Source organism: Polyodon spathula, chromosome 26 (genome assembly GCF_017654505.1).
Source record: "Polyodon spathula isolate WHYD16114869_AA chromosome 26, ASM1765450v1, whole genome shotgun sequence".
NCBI classification, from domain to species: domain Eukaryota; kingdom Metazoa; phylum Chordata; class Actinopteri; order Acipenseriformes; family Polyodontidae; genus Polyodon; species Polyodon spathula.
The window spans coordinates 19,883,213-19,897,324 of NC_054559.1; the positions used below are offsets into that span (position 1 = coordinate 19,883,213).

General features: G+C 45.6%; 1 protein-coding gene across 1 annotated transcript in view; it reads left to right on the forward strand.

The window, feature by feature from the left end:
• Positions 1 to 264: 264 nt before the first annotated feature.
• The window catches only part of LOC121300566 (guanine nucleotide-binding protein subunit alpha-11), a 56,230-nt gene continuing 42,382 nt past the window's right edge, over positions 265 to 14,112 (forward strand). Inside the window, exon 1 of the mRNA XM_041229147.1 lies at positions 265 to 504. The gene's annotated coding sequence lies outside the window, so the exon portion shown is untranslated. The remainder of the gene's footprint in view (positions 505 to 14,112) is intronic.

Below are 14,112 nucleotides of genomic sequence, written 5' to 3' on the forward strand. Positions count from 1 at the left end.
GGTTTCTTAGACTTAAAACTACTTTGCAAACATCAGACCCCCTACTCCGGGATTAGCGCGTCGTTCACATCACGGGAAAGGTTTTAAATTCCTTTGAAAGCCGCTTTAAAAGATGTAAAGATTGGCTTCTGAATGGTTTGCAATCTTTCAATGAGAGGTAAAATAATGAGAAACCTTGTTTGAGATATAAAGCAGTAGAAGGTACTAAGAATGAGGGAAACAACAGAGAGAGAGAGAGCTGGCGAGTCAGTGAGTTTCCTTTCCCAGGAGGGATAATATCAATTGATGATATTAGGACTTCAATTCTCTAAATATACAAACCACTTCATTAGAAATCTTTTCTCGAGGTCCAGCAGTGGCTCACTCAGTAAAAGCACAGCTGACTGGAGGAGTTCATGTATTCCAGAGCTTGATGATTTGAGTCACAGTTTTGACTGGGGGCCCAGAGGGAGTGATGCATTGGCTATGAAGAGAAACTCGCCACGCCACAGAGATCCCTTACTGGTGAGTAGAATTAGTATGTATATCTGCCTTCCCTTAGATCCCTCTTGTAAAGGATTACCTGTAAATCCCATGGAGGATTATCCTGGTTGAACATTTTTAAAATATGCCCTTGACGTGTTTTTGCATGGCGGCCTTCGTTTTCATTCAAGCGGTTTAGTTCTGAAGTGAGATTGAAGAGGTGTGTTAATCCGCCTGGCAGGCAGAAGGAGAAGCGCTTCAGCTGAAACACTCGAGCACGATCCAAGGTGAGCCGATGACAAAGAGAGGCCTTCAGGACCCAAGACGTGGGAGTCTATCGGCAAGGCAAACCTTCGATACGCCGTTTACACAACAGAGAGATACGGAGAGCCTTCTGTGCCCTGTTAACCAAACCTTAACTGGCACTTTTATTCAAAGCCTGTTTCAAAAGAAAGCAGTAAGGCTGAGTGTCTGCTGATGGTGCAGTGGTAGCACAAGATAGCACAGTTTCGTGTTATGAATGACTAAGCTGCTGGTAGTCCACTAGTGTGCAGCAAGCTAGGGTTACAACAAATGATGTCATTGTAGATAGAACTTGTTGCAACCCCAACTTGTTGCATCCTAGTTAATATTGCATATTGTAAACATTACTATATTAAATCTTAAGCTTGCATTGTAACCCTGTACTGCCCTGTAACACCTGCAAGTTGCCTTGGATAAAGACGCCTGCCCTATAAATACATAAAATCAATAAATAGCCCAGAGCAATACCATGGCACCATTACCATACCATGTGATGACAGCTTGTTGTCACCTCAGGACCAGCGTGTGAGGTTCCTTGTGTTGACACTGATAGTGCAGCTGTGATCCGTAGTTGCTCTGGGAGGATCTCTCCAGGTACAAACACAGGTACTGTAGCCCAAACATGCACAGCTGTACATTCAGACACAAATTGATTTAACATTTCACTGGTGCCAAGGAAGAAAGCAGCAGAGCATTTCGCGTGTGTGAATAGAACAGGACTGCGTGTGTTTCCAGCCGCCCCAGTTGCTATGCATTTAGTGTGTTTGCATTGCTACCGTCTCCCCTCACTGCATCAGCCAGGGTTCCCTGCTGCCATACCCAGCGCTTAAAGAGAGTGATACACTTCTGGAGATGAAGAAACAGGAGCCCAATCTATACCAACGAGGCTGCCGGGGTCACCCGGCAGGCCATCAGCAACCCTCGTTTTATCCCTTGCAATTTAGCCATTCTTTAATGGTTAACGCAGTACAGTTTTATAAGGGTGATCCAGACCCTCTTTGTTGGTCCTAGTCTGGGCTAGCAGCTTGTGTCCTCCAACTGGTTTCCTTTTTGAGCCGCAACATTAGACTGAGCAGAGTGAAACACGGTGCTTGTGCTCCCATCGAGTGTGTCACCCAGCGAGAGAGCCACAGCAGCTAGTGGACCAGGTGCGAGTTTGCAGGTGTATCCTGATGACACAGTTATATATGCATCTGCAAAAACCCACACTGAGGCAGCTTCTACACTGACAGAGCACTTGAAGAATGTAACCAACTGGCTTAAATTTTGAAAGCTTGGTTGAAACATAATCAGTTATGCAATCGTTAGTTTGTTCAGGATGCATCTGGATTGTGTATATTGGATATTTATATCATGTAACTTGACTAGGTAAGCTGCTGATTGTTATGCATGTTTGATAGGTAATTTATCACTTTACTGCTGTATGTATTATTATTCAGATATTCAATAGGGGGTTATTGCTATAGTTTAGAGTATAGTAATATGGAGATTTATTACAGTTGTCATCCATGTCTGCCTGTCAATGGAAATTAGCTTACTGGTTACATTGAAAAAGCAATGCATCCCACGTCATGTAAGTGGCACTTCTGTTATAATTGTACGTGTTCCTGATGAATAAATACAATAGTCAATAAAACAAACCAACCTGGAGCTTGCAGGCTGAATTAAAGGGACAGAAACAGAAGCCTGCATTTTCCTCCCAAACCTAATAAAGCTCCCTCATCAATAACCCGATCCTGCAAGTGTAGTCATGGTAACAGGATGACGCAAACGCCTGTGCACTAGCATGAGCCACACTGTATCCATCACTGAGAGGCAGACAGTGCGACACAATGCACTAGCATGCTTTCTTCTTTTTTCTAATTAAAGCCCATCTTTAAGTCAAAGGGAATTATCATAACAGTCTTTTGAAAAGCTGGCAGGCAGGTGTCTGTGGGAGCTGTGAGAGGAAGATTAAAGGATTCTCCTCCATTTGCATGTGAAACCCAAAGAGACAGAGCAAATCACAATATGTATATTGCGGTTTACAGGCTATCAATTATTTTACACTTCGGTTTAACAGTGTTTGAATTGGTTTAGCAGGAACACTTCAAATAAAATGCTACAGATAAGGGAGCTGGATGGAGGCATCCTTGCTCCCAATATCAGGATACTCTGCAGTGGGAGAGGCTGAAAAATGCATAAAATGTTTACCAGACCAATTGCGATTTAATATGAAGATCCAATTACACAGCTGTAATGATGCTTCAGCGCATCGCATAAACAAAGCGTTATCCGAGCTGCGAGGGAATCTCTAGGGAAACGTTTCACAAATAGTTACAGTTAGCCAGGCTCTAAGTTACAGTCTAGCATCGTCTCGGTTGGAAAATAAAAAGACTCTTTCCTGGTAATGTGTTTCGGAGATTATTCCTTGTTTCATGTGGTGAAAAAACCCCAAAGCAAACAACACAAAATATTGACTCTACTGCATTCAGTCAGAGTTTGTGTCCCTTCCTGCGTTTTACTACAAACCCAGATATTCACACTGCACCCCCATTCAGAAAGACACACACACACACACAAACACACACGCACACGCACCCGCGCACGCACACACACACACACACACACCCTCACATACACAGACGCGCACACACACGCACACACACACACACCCACACTCACACACATCAAGTTGCATTGATTGATATTGAACCCCATCAGGATTTGCACTTTGTCTCTTAATGCAGTTCAGCTGGAGCTGCAGATGCACTTTGCAACAGCAGCGGCTGCAAGCAGAGGCTTTGGAAACCCGCTGCTCTCTCCAAAATGGGATTGCCATGTCTTTTCTTTGCAAGAACACTCTGCTGTACTTTGCTCACAATTGCACACTTAAAGGCCAGGGCAGCACAGAGGCGCAGGCCAATTCCCTTCCTGTAGTTTCTTTATGTTCTGTGCGGCAAGTACTTTGTAATAATGCGTCAAGCTGTTTGGCAGGTTGACAGACAGCACCATAGCCTGTGGCAAAGTCTTAGGGGATGATGTGAGCAGCCTTTACCCTGCCTGAGTTGGATTTACCCCACAGTTTGATTTTTTTAGAGCATAAACCAGGGGAAAATACGGTCAATCAGAGTCTAACTATAGGAAAAGCATGGGGAAAATGACAGTGCAAACTGACAGTGGAAACTTGTATAAGGCATGTCTTAGACCTAGACTCTTCATCGTTTTATTGAATTTGATTTTCCACATGCTTGCGTGTTGACTGCACTCACCACAGCAGAAACAACAGAGCAATCAAGCTGAAGCTCTGTGAGGATTACCTGTGCCCAGAACACCACATGCAGTTCAAGCTAAAACAGAAAACAATATCTACACCTTGTCTCTTTGAGCATTTAAATCCCATCTTAAACAGCTTTTTGCTCTGTGTAACAGCCAGCTCTGTCCTGATTCTCCCCACACTGGAAAAGCAGACACATTAAATTCCTTTGTGGTTATTAAGTCTGCTGTAAATGGCTTCTTTGCATTATTATAATTATTATTATGGCATCGTGGAGGTGAATTATATATTCCAGCACGTATCGTTCATATTCACGCTGTGTTCACTTGTTCGAAATAGCAGCTGTTGTACAATCACAAACGCAGTTTCAAATCGACATTCCACTGAGAACATTGAACATCAAAAGAAAGGTCGTTTAGTGTTCATGCAAGGTGCGATTTTGCAGATTAACGTGTTGTACCTTGCTGTACTTTTGACATGCTTGTATTTGTGTCCCAGGCTTTTAGGTAGTTCTACCTACTAGGGGTGTGCTGAGTATGAAACAAATCAAAACCCAAGTGATTCCAAAACAATTACAATGGGGGAAATATACCCCTTTCCTTCCCTAGCCTGGGGGTCACCAGCCAAGAAAGAAATAAGAAAGAGGGGATACCTGAGGAAACACGGAAGCATCTGACAGCTCTTGCAGTGGAAATATCAACCTCATATTTATTATTAAGAGAGAGCCTGACCTTTTTAAATTGATTTAATAAACAGACACATATTCTTCATACTTAGGGTTTTCTGAGAAACTTAATTCCTGGGTGAAATGTTACCTCGTTGGCTTATTATTCTGCCGTGCTAGCTGTAAACTTCCTGCCGAGCGACAGAGGCTGGTGCTGCTACTCTGGCACGGGTTTACAAAGACTGCAGGAGGTTTTGTTTTGTTTTTTCTTCTCCTTGCTGAAACAGAGGAGAGCAGGGCTGCTGTTTGGATGAGCCCGCGGGGTGCTCTGAATGCTAAAAGAGTAATTAGCACAACAAAAAAAAAGCCGACAAGGCTAGCAGAGGAGGCAGAGAAAAGGACAGCCGCTCGCATTTCCATGGATATGGCATTAAGCTAATGCAAGGCGGGCTGTGTTGCTTCGATGGAATCGTCTAAAAACAGAACAAGATTACTTTTGAAGTGGAAGGTTGTTATGTTTTTTTTTTATAAGTGCTGCCCCCCCTAAATACAATTATAGTACCAGTAATGCTTATATTTTAAATCGCATTGTATGCAACCTAATTATACTGCATTCAAATATGTAAATATGTGGACAGGCATTTTGTAACGAAATACAGATTTGAAGAACAACTTGTTACAAAAATATATTTGCTTTTTTCATTTCTCTTGTTAGTAACATTGCTCAGCCTCAGCCATCACTTCCTGCTGACTTTTTTTCAAACTAGTTCAAACCCTTTATTTAGACAATCCTTTGTAAACTTCTGAACATTATTTATGTGCAAAATAAGTGGGGAGGGTGTTGCCCTGGAAACAGGCTCACTGGGATTGCCTGGGACCCCCCCCACTTACACTGGCTCCCCAACCGGGGGGCCCCCCTACACCCCCCCCCCCCCCCCCCCCCCCAGTGAATATACTTTTGAAATTTGGACGTTAAACCTGACGTACTGTGCGCCTGCAGCCCGATCAGAGACCTGCAGATATATCAAACTTTCCTTTGGTTTTCTTTGGTTTGTTCGCGTTTGGCTGTGGGGGGTAATTTATAATTCGGGCTTCTGCGTTTCGGGTTTTATTTTTGATCACGCGATTCCCAAAGGAAGCTGTTTCTTCGTGTCTTGATCGAGTTCACAAACGACTCGCATTGATCTGACATGAATCTTTAACCACCTGCATTTCGTTCCGGCTGTAATCGCCGCGTTCATTTTGTTCATTTCCACTGCGTTAGTTTCTAGTAGCGCGTAGTTTCTTTCATTAGGGCAGCAATCTCGGTTCCCGCAGGCAGGTGTCACACAGGGCGAGGCAATCCACACACAGTGCGGGCTCGAACCCGGGACCTCTCGCACTCCGGCATAGCGCCGATAATCGAAACTATCTTTATATAGATTATTATTATTGTTGTTGTTTTATATGATTATCTCAATCCTAAGATTCTAGGTGATGCAAAACTTTTGGCCAGAGCTGAACTGGCAGAATCCCAAGAAGCAGCCTTTATCAGTCAGATGCCTCATTAAAAGATAACAGGTGGCGGAAGAGGTGGTTGGTGTTACATTTCATAACAGCGCACCAGATTTGCTCAGTGACTGCCCAATTCCACCTACCTCTTCCCCTGGAGCATATCGCCTGCAGACCGAAGGATAGGGCGCAACTCCTGGTTTAGGGTTAGGGTTAGGTTTTACGGCTGGTTTTAGTCTTTGTACGTTTAGCAGGTTGACCGAGCGAGCAAATATATATATATATATATATATATATATATATATATATATATATATATATATATATATATATATATATATATATATCTTTCCGTCACTTTATTAAGGGAGATTTTACAGAGAGTTTTAATGCAGGTGACATTAACACATAATCTTGCACTGAGATGGTCTAATGATGTATTAATCCATTCATAATTTGTATGAGAATTATTAACGCCAGGTGTGCTTTATAAAGGTGTCCCGGGAAGAATTTAACTCGGTAACAACAATTGCCCTGTGCGCGCCGCGTTCTGCAGCTGGACCCCTCTCGATTGGGCTGCTTTCGGGGTCACGCCTGGTGCAATTGCCCTCGTCGAGCGGACGGCTGGCTGTTGCAAACAGGGACTGGTGATCGAGTTTCCATTTTTAGGATTCCGATAAAGCAGGAGACCCGCTTCGCCCCGGTACCAGACTGCAAACCAACAAAAACACAGACTATCCGGTTTAACGCTTTTATTAGTTTCTAACTTATTGCTTATTGCAGGAAGGTGGTTGCGTTTTACCGCCTATTGTTGTTTATTTAGACTGGTTAAGGGTGCAGAATATAAACCGAATTAAGAGGGAGAACAAGAAGTCGTGACTCGTGGCAAGCCAATAAAGCAAGCGTCATAGTTTGAACACGTAACTGTGATCTAACTGCCCTTGCCTCTGACATTGCTTTGCATTACAGTTAGAACTCAATCCCTCATTTCCAGTAGGCTAACACCTTACCAACTTAATATTAGCAGTGTTATGGCAGGTGTTTCAAATGTTAAAGCAAACAGCCTCAACGAGAGGTTTTTTTTTTTTTTTTTTTTTTGGTAGTTCTTGGAAACACCGGCTCTCCTAATCTTTTTCAGGAGAGCGGTGCACGGAGCGGGGGGAGGGGAGGGGAGGGGGTGCGTGACGCCCCGAACTGTTTGTTCATTATCGACATTGCGCAACGAAGCGCCCACTCACTGCAAAGGCGCCTCTAATAGCTAGCATCTCTAATAGCTAGCATCTCTAATAGGGAAACTTACCGATTCTGCACAGAGAGGCCAAAGGAGTGAAGAGAGACTCTCGCTCCGGATCCCACCTCGTAAATTTTGCATCAGATGAGAGAAGAATTCAAAGTGACAGCGAGCATGGTGGGGGCACGCTGTAGGTATTTCCCCAGGGGAAACACTATTGTGTTTCTAACTGCACCGCGCAGGGTCTCTGCTGTGCAGCGGAGTTTTTTGATAAAGTCAGAGAAGCTTGTGTTTGTAATACATAAAACTATGTAAAAGTACGGCGATTTTATTTTTAACCTACCTGGGTATTTTTTAATTATTTCGTGTTTCAGACTTCATTTCCATTGCAAGGCAGGCGAAGCAGTCCTTCCTGTGGATCGCAAGTCAAGATCATTAACTCAGAACGAACAGGATTTCTCTTCTAAATGTCACACATTGTGGGTTCTTAATGGGCTAGCCAGCAGCATTACACAACTACGTCAATCACAGCCATTATATAGCATATATAGCAATCACTTGACTTTGGAATTAGAAAGTAAAAGAACCTTAAATTGATTTTTTAAAAATTTGATTGGTTTGAATATATATATATATATATATATATATATATATATATATATATATATATATAGCTCTGACCAGTACAAACCAGCACAGCCTTCAGCTCCGACCAGTACAAACCAGCACAGCCTTCAGCTCCGACCAGTAAAAACCAGCACAGCCTTCAGCTCTGACCAGTACAAACCAGCACAGCCTTCAGCTCTGACCAGTACAAACCAGCACTGGAATTTCCTTCAGGTCTTTAAATAACCGACACCTTGAAAAAGAAGCACAGGCTGTGAGAATGAAGAGCACACAGAGCACCAGCCGCATGTTCACAGGGCTGTGAGAATGAAGAGCACGCAGAGCACCGGCCGCATGTTCACAGGGCTGTGAGAATGAAGAGCACGCAGAGCACCGGCCGCATGTTCACAGGGCTGTGAGAATGAAGAGCACGCAGAGCACCGGCCGCATGTTCACAGGGCTGTGAGAATGAAGAGCACGCAGAGCACCAGCCGCATGTTCACAGGGCTGTGAGAATGAAGAGCACGCAGAGCACCGGCCGCATGTTCACAGGGCTGTGAGAGTGAAGAGCACGCAGAGCACCAGCCGCATGTTCACAGGGCTGTGAGAATGAAGAGCACACAGAGCACCGGCCGCATGTTCACAGGGCTGTGAGAGTGAAGAGCACCAGCCGCATGTTCACAGGGCTGTGAGAGTGAAGAGCACCGGCCGCATGTTCACAGGGCTGTGAGAGTGAAGAGCACCAGCCGCATGTTCACAGGGCTGTGAGAGTGAAGAGCACCGGTCGCATGTTCACAGGGCTGTGAGAGTGAAGAGCACCAGCATGTTCACAGGGCTGTGAGAGTGAAGAGCACCGGCATGTTCACAGGGCTGTGAGAGTGAAGAGCACCAGCCGCATGTTCACAGGGCTGTGAGAATGAAGAGCACGCAGAGCACCGGCCGCATGTTCACAGGGCTGTGAGAGTGAAGAGCACGCAGAGCACCAGCCTCATGTTCACAGGGCTGTGAGAATGAAGAGCACACAGAGCACCAGCCGCATGTTCACAGGACTGTGAGAGTGAAGAGCACGCAGAGCACCGGCCGCATGTTCACAGGGCTGTGAGAGTGAAGAGCACCGGCCGCATGTTCACAGGGCTGTGAGAGTGAAGAGCACCGGTCGCATGTTCACAGGGCTGTGAGAGTGAAGAGCACCAGCCGCATGTTCACAGGGCTGTGAGAGTGAAGAGCACCAGCATGTTCACAGGGCTGTGAGAGTGAAGAGCACCAGCATGTTCACAGGGCTGTGAGAGTGAAGAGCACCGGCATGTTCACAGGGCTGTGAGAGTGAAGAGCACCAGCCGCATGTTCACAGGGCTGTGAGAATGAAGAGCACCGGTCGCATGTTCACAGGGCTGTGAGAGTGAAGAGCACCAGCATGTTCACAGGGCTGTGAGAGTGAAGAGCACCGGCCGCATGTTCACAGGGCTGTGAGAGTGAAGAGCACCGGCATGTTCACAGGGCTGTGAGAGTGAAGAGCACCGGCCGCATGTTCACAGGGCTGTGAGAGTGAAGAGCACCGGCATGTTCACAGGGCTGTGAGAGTGAAGAGCACCAGCATGTTCACAGGGCTGTGAGAGTGAAGAGTACCGGCATGTTCACAGGGCTGTGAGAGTGAAGAGCACCGGCATGTTCACAGGGCTGTGAGAGTGAAGAGCACCGCCATGTTCACAGGGCTGTGAGAGTGAAGAGCACTGGTCGCATGTTCACAGGGCTGTGAGAGTGAAGAGCACCAGCCGCATGTTCACAGGGCTGTGAGAGTGAAGAGCACCAGCATGTTCACAGGGCTGTGAGAGTGAAGAGCACCGGCATGTTCACAGGGCTGTGAGAGTGAAGAGCACCGGCATGTTCACAGGGCTGTGAGAGTGAAGAGCACCGGCCGCATGTTCACAGGGCTGTGAGAGTGAAGAGCACCGGGCGCATGTTCACAGGGCTGTGAGAGTGAAGAGCACCAGCATGTTCACAGGGCTGTGAGAGTGAAGAGCACCGGCATGTTCACAGGGCTGTGAGAGTGAAGAGCACCAGCATGTTCACAGGGCTGTGAGAGTGAAGAGCACCGGCATGTTCACAGGGCTGTGAGAGTGAAGAGCACCAGCCGCATGTTCACAGGGCTGTGAGAGTGAAGAGCACCGGCATGTTCACAGGGCTGTGAGAGTGAAGAGCACCAGCATGTTCACAGGGCTGTGAGAGTGAAGAGCACCAGCATGTTCACAGGGCTGTGAGAGTGAAGAGCACCAGCATGTTCACAGGGCTGTGAGAGTGAAGAGCACCGGCCGCATGTTCACAGGGGTTTAATGGGAGTTCTTAGCTTGCTGTCTGTATCACATGATGGCAGTAGGAGAGGAGTCCTGTGTCCTGTGCTGGGTATGCCTATGTATACCTGTAGCCTACACAACAGTCAATGATTTTTTCTTTTAGAGTAAATGCTGAACTAATTATTCCAAGTGCTGTAATGATATCAAAGAAACACAAATATATTGGGAACAATTCACACATTTCACAATAAGCATTTGTGGGGGGGCGGGGGGGTTGTGCTAATTTTGCACTGGGAGTCAGACAGCCCGTGTAGGTTTACAGTGGCCTGTTTAACAGCTCGCTGGAGCACTCATTAGCGACTGGAGCCCAGAGATCCTGCTGTAGTTGTCTCGTGAAAATGAATATATTCGGCTTTTTAAATGATGCATTGTTAGCTGTGACTGCGGGTGGCTGCGTGCTGATTAATGCGTGCTCCGGTGATCTTCCCTGTGGCCGGGACCACGCCGCTCACAGTAATTAATGACAGCAGAGGAGAGACAGGAGCCGCGACTGCCCTGGGTCCCGGCTTAGTGAGAGAAACACCCAGCTGTTCTTTCTCAATGCTTCTCTCCTCCACAAATCAACATGTTACATTAGATTAAGGGCACTTCCTGAGATGTAGGTCACACCGCTGCATTGGTAGAACGAGGCTGCCCTGACGTCTAACCCTGACCCAACATGGAGGCCAGATGAAGCAATGCAAAGAAACAGCTGATGTTTAAAATAACGCCTTCAGTAGGACAATGATGTCATTACATTAGGACAGAGCAAAATCTAATAAATCACATTGAGATGCTTTTAAAACACACACAGAGCACAGAGCGCGCACACACACACACACACACACGCGTGCAGTGACAATGCCACTCCAGTTAATAAGGGGTAATGCACATTGATTAAAGCCCAGCCATCGCACACAATCAGAACATCTATCTCTCCAGCGGCCTTTTCTGCTGAAGACTGTCAAGGAGGCTTTTGAGAATCAATTTAAAATCCACGTCTTATCAAAATGGGCCGAGTCGCTCTTTGAATTGGTTAAACATGCGACCTGCCTGCAAGATGAGGGTGTGCTTTGAAAGGCCCTTGTGCAGAAGAGAGTGGCAGCCAGGGGGGCGCTTCTTCAGCTCCCTGTGGCAAAGCTGTTGGCTTTAACGGACTGCCCTTTATCCCATTACTGGGGCAGTTCTCCAGTGTGTGACTCCAAATTCAAACCTATCCCTCTACAATTTCCAATTAACCAAACATGATTTTGTTTTCCCAGTGTTTATTTGCCCACAGTAGAAGTTGTGTTACTAGAATAGGAATTTGATTTTGTATTTTGGTGAGTCACTATCTCTTATTTTTCTCCACTAGATTCTAGTATTGTAATCAAAATCGTGAGTGAGTGGCACTCGGGTTAATGCGATTGGAGAGCTAATTAAAGGCGAAACTTCCTGTGAGAGGAAGGTGAGGAGAAGTCGCCATAGTTGTTGGTTGGTATTCTGAGCTGGGCTGTATCCTGTCAATAAAAGTGCAGCTCCTTCATAAAACCTTGTCCTGGAGTTATACTAGAACCTGGCAGAAGCAACATTTGTGTCTTACGCGACCTATTGACATCCATCTCAGAAACGATACAATAGAGGACACCTCTATATGAATTGCATGTAAGCGACCTGCTCCCTAGTCACAGAGCTTTATAACTCGATCCTCAAAGCTTTTCCAAATCGGGCAGTTTTGGTTTGTTTTGCTTTTCAGTTTGAACTGTTCATTTGTGATAGCACATTTCCAACATCAGCGAAAATGTTTTTTTCTTTGAAAAAGAGCTCCTCTTAATAAGGAGGCAACTGAGCGCATCAGAAAAATGCTGGAAACCAATTATCTTGCTTGTAATTATCAAGAAAATGTTATATTTTTTAATTGTGTTATTTGTCATGCTTTATATAGCTGCAGTAAGGAGAGATGTATTCTGCAGAGTAATGTTTTGTGTTTGAGGAAGAGCTATACAGCACAGGGGTTTAAGGGGTTTAATGTTTACGGGGCTTCAAATCTGTTTTGAACCTCATCAGTGGGTCTCAATGCAGACTCCAGGGTTGAGGCACGGAGACTGAACTGCTCCCTCCCTCACCCCCCTAAGAGAAAGGGGGCTCCCTCCAGTCCAGGGCAGGCCAGAGGCACGGAGACTGAACTGCTCCCTCACCCCCTTAAGTGTCTTGAGTTATCTGAAATTAGTTGGAGAGCAATTTGGAGAAACGATGAGAATTCAGAGTCAGGAGCAACAGCACTGAGAAGCGCTTGATTGCAAAGGGTAAGAGAAAGCCAAAAAAGAATCATTAAACTGGCATGTGGAGCCTCATTTATTTTTTAATCAATGTTAGAAAAAAGCGGCGGCTGTCAGGAGATTTGAACTTTTTACAAAGTCCGCCCCCCCCCCCTGCATCCGACGGCTCTCCATCACAGCGTGACTCTGCCTTTGTAATTACAGCTGATCCCCTGAAGAGCCGAGTTTAAAGGTCTCATTTAAACACTGAGTATTTATACCGGCTGTCACTTCTCCAGGTCTACCTGTTATTTCATCAGAGCAGTGAAGCGAGCTTGTGAAGGATTGGGTTTCACTTCTCTGCTGGGTGGCGCAGTAGAAGTGACCAGGGGACTGACCAATACCCTGATTTTTTCAGAAATTTCCTCCAGCCTTCAACTAACTGCCACTGTTTTGTTGAAAATTCCACCAACTAAAAAAATAAGCTGTGGTAGAAATGCATTCAATTATATTTGTTTTGTGTTTGTTTTAAAGCTCAATCAGTCTTGTTCAATATAGGAATGGAAGGAACAGGACTTAAAACCAGAAACAGCATCGTCTATCCTAGGTGTATCCCACAGGACCAAAGCAATCACAGCAGGACCATTTGAGATAAGAAGCAACCGATAAACAGAAAAAACACTGTTGCAAAAAAACCGCTCCTCCTGCAACCTGAAATCCATCCATGCAACCTGAAGATGGTAGAGCCAAAACTTTGTAGCTTTATATATACATCGAAGGGATGGAATTAAGACTCCTATTACAGTGCAGCTTCCCCCATTCCAGGATTTACTACAAGCTTGATTAGCCACAGGGTGTGAACCAGGAATGGATCAAACTGCTATGCAATGAGAGTCGTATTTCCACTCCTGTGTGTATTTATATACTGTGTATTATTTTCCAATGTTGCAGTGTTTTTCTAATTAGTTGACAGCAGCAGAGTTAAGCCTGGCTCACAAACCCACCCGCTGGAGCTGGATCAAAGAATTCACAGCTGTATGTAGGTGGAGAGCGCCGTGCATAATGACCTCTCAGTGCATCCCTTCCACAACCCATTCAGGCTGCAAAACTAAAAGTGGAACTCCTTTATAAATTGCATTTTATAATAAAAACTAGAATAGCCTAGTTTTCAAAGCTCTTTCAAGGCTTGCAGCTGTTCTGGAGGGGAGATGAGCGCCCCTCTGCTCCCCTCATTGGTTTACCCCAATCACTTGAAGCTCCTCCTCTCTGCTCCCCTCATTGGTTTACCCCAATGGTTGAAGCTCCTCCCCTCTGCTCCCCTCATTGGTTTACCCCAATCGCTTGAAGCTCCTCCCCTCTGCTCCCTTCATTGGTTTACCCCAATCGCTTGAAGCTCCTCCCCTCCGCCTCCTTAGCGTCTCCCTTTCAGGGGGGTGGTAGCAGACTTCCTGTGACTAAAGCAAGCAAAGTGAGAACTTTCTGTAACCTCGTGCCAGAAATGATAACTGGAAACTGGTTATAATATGTGTTTC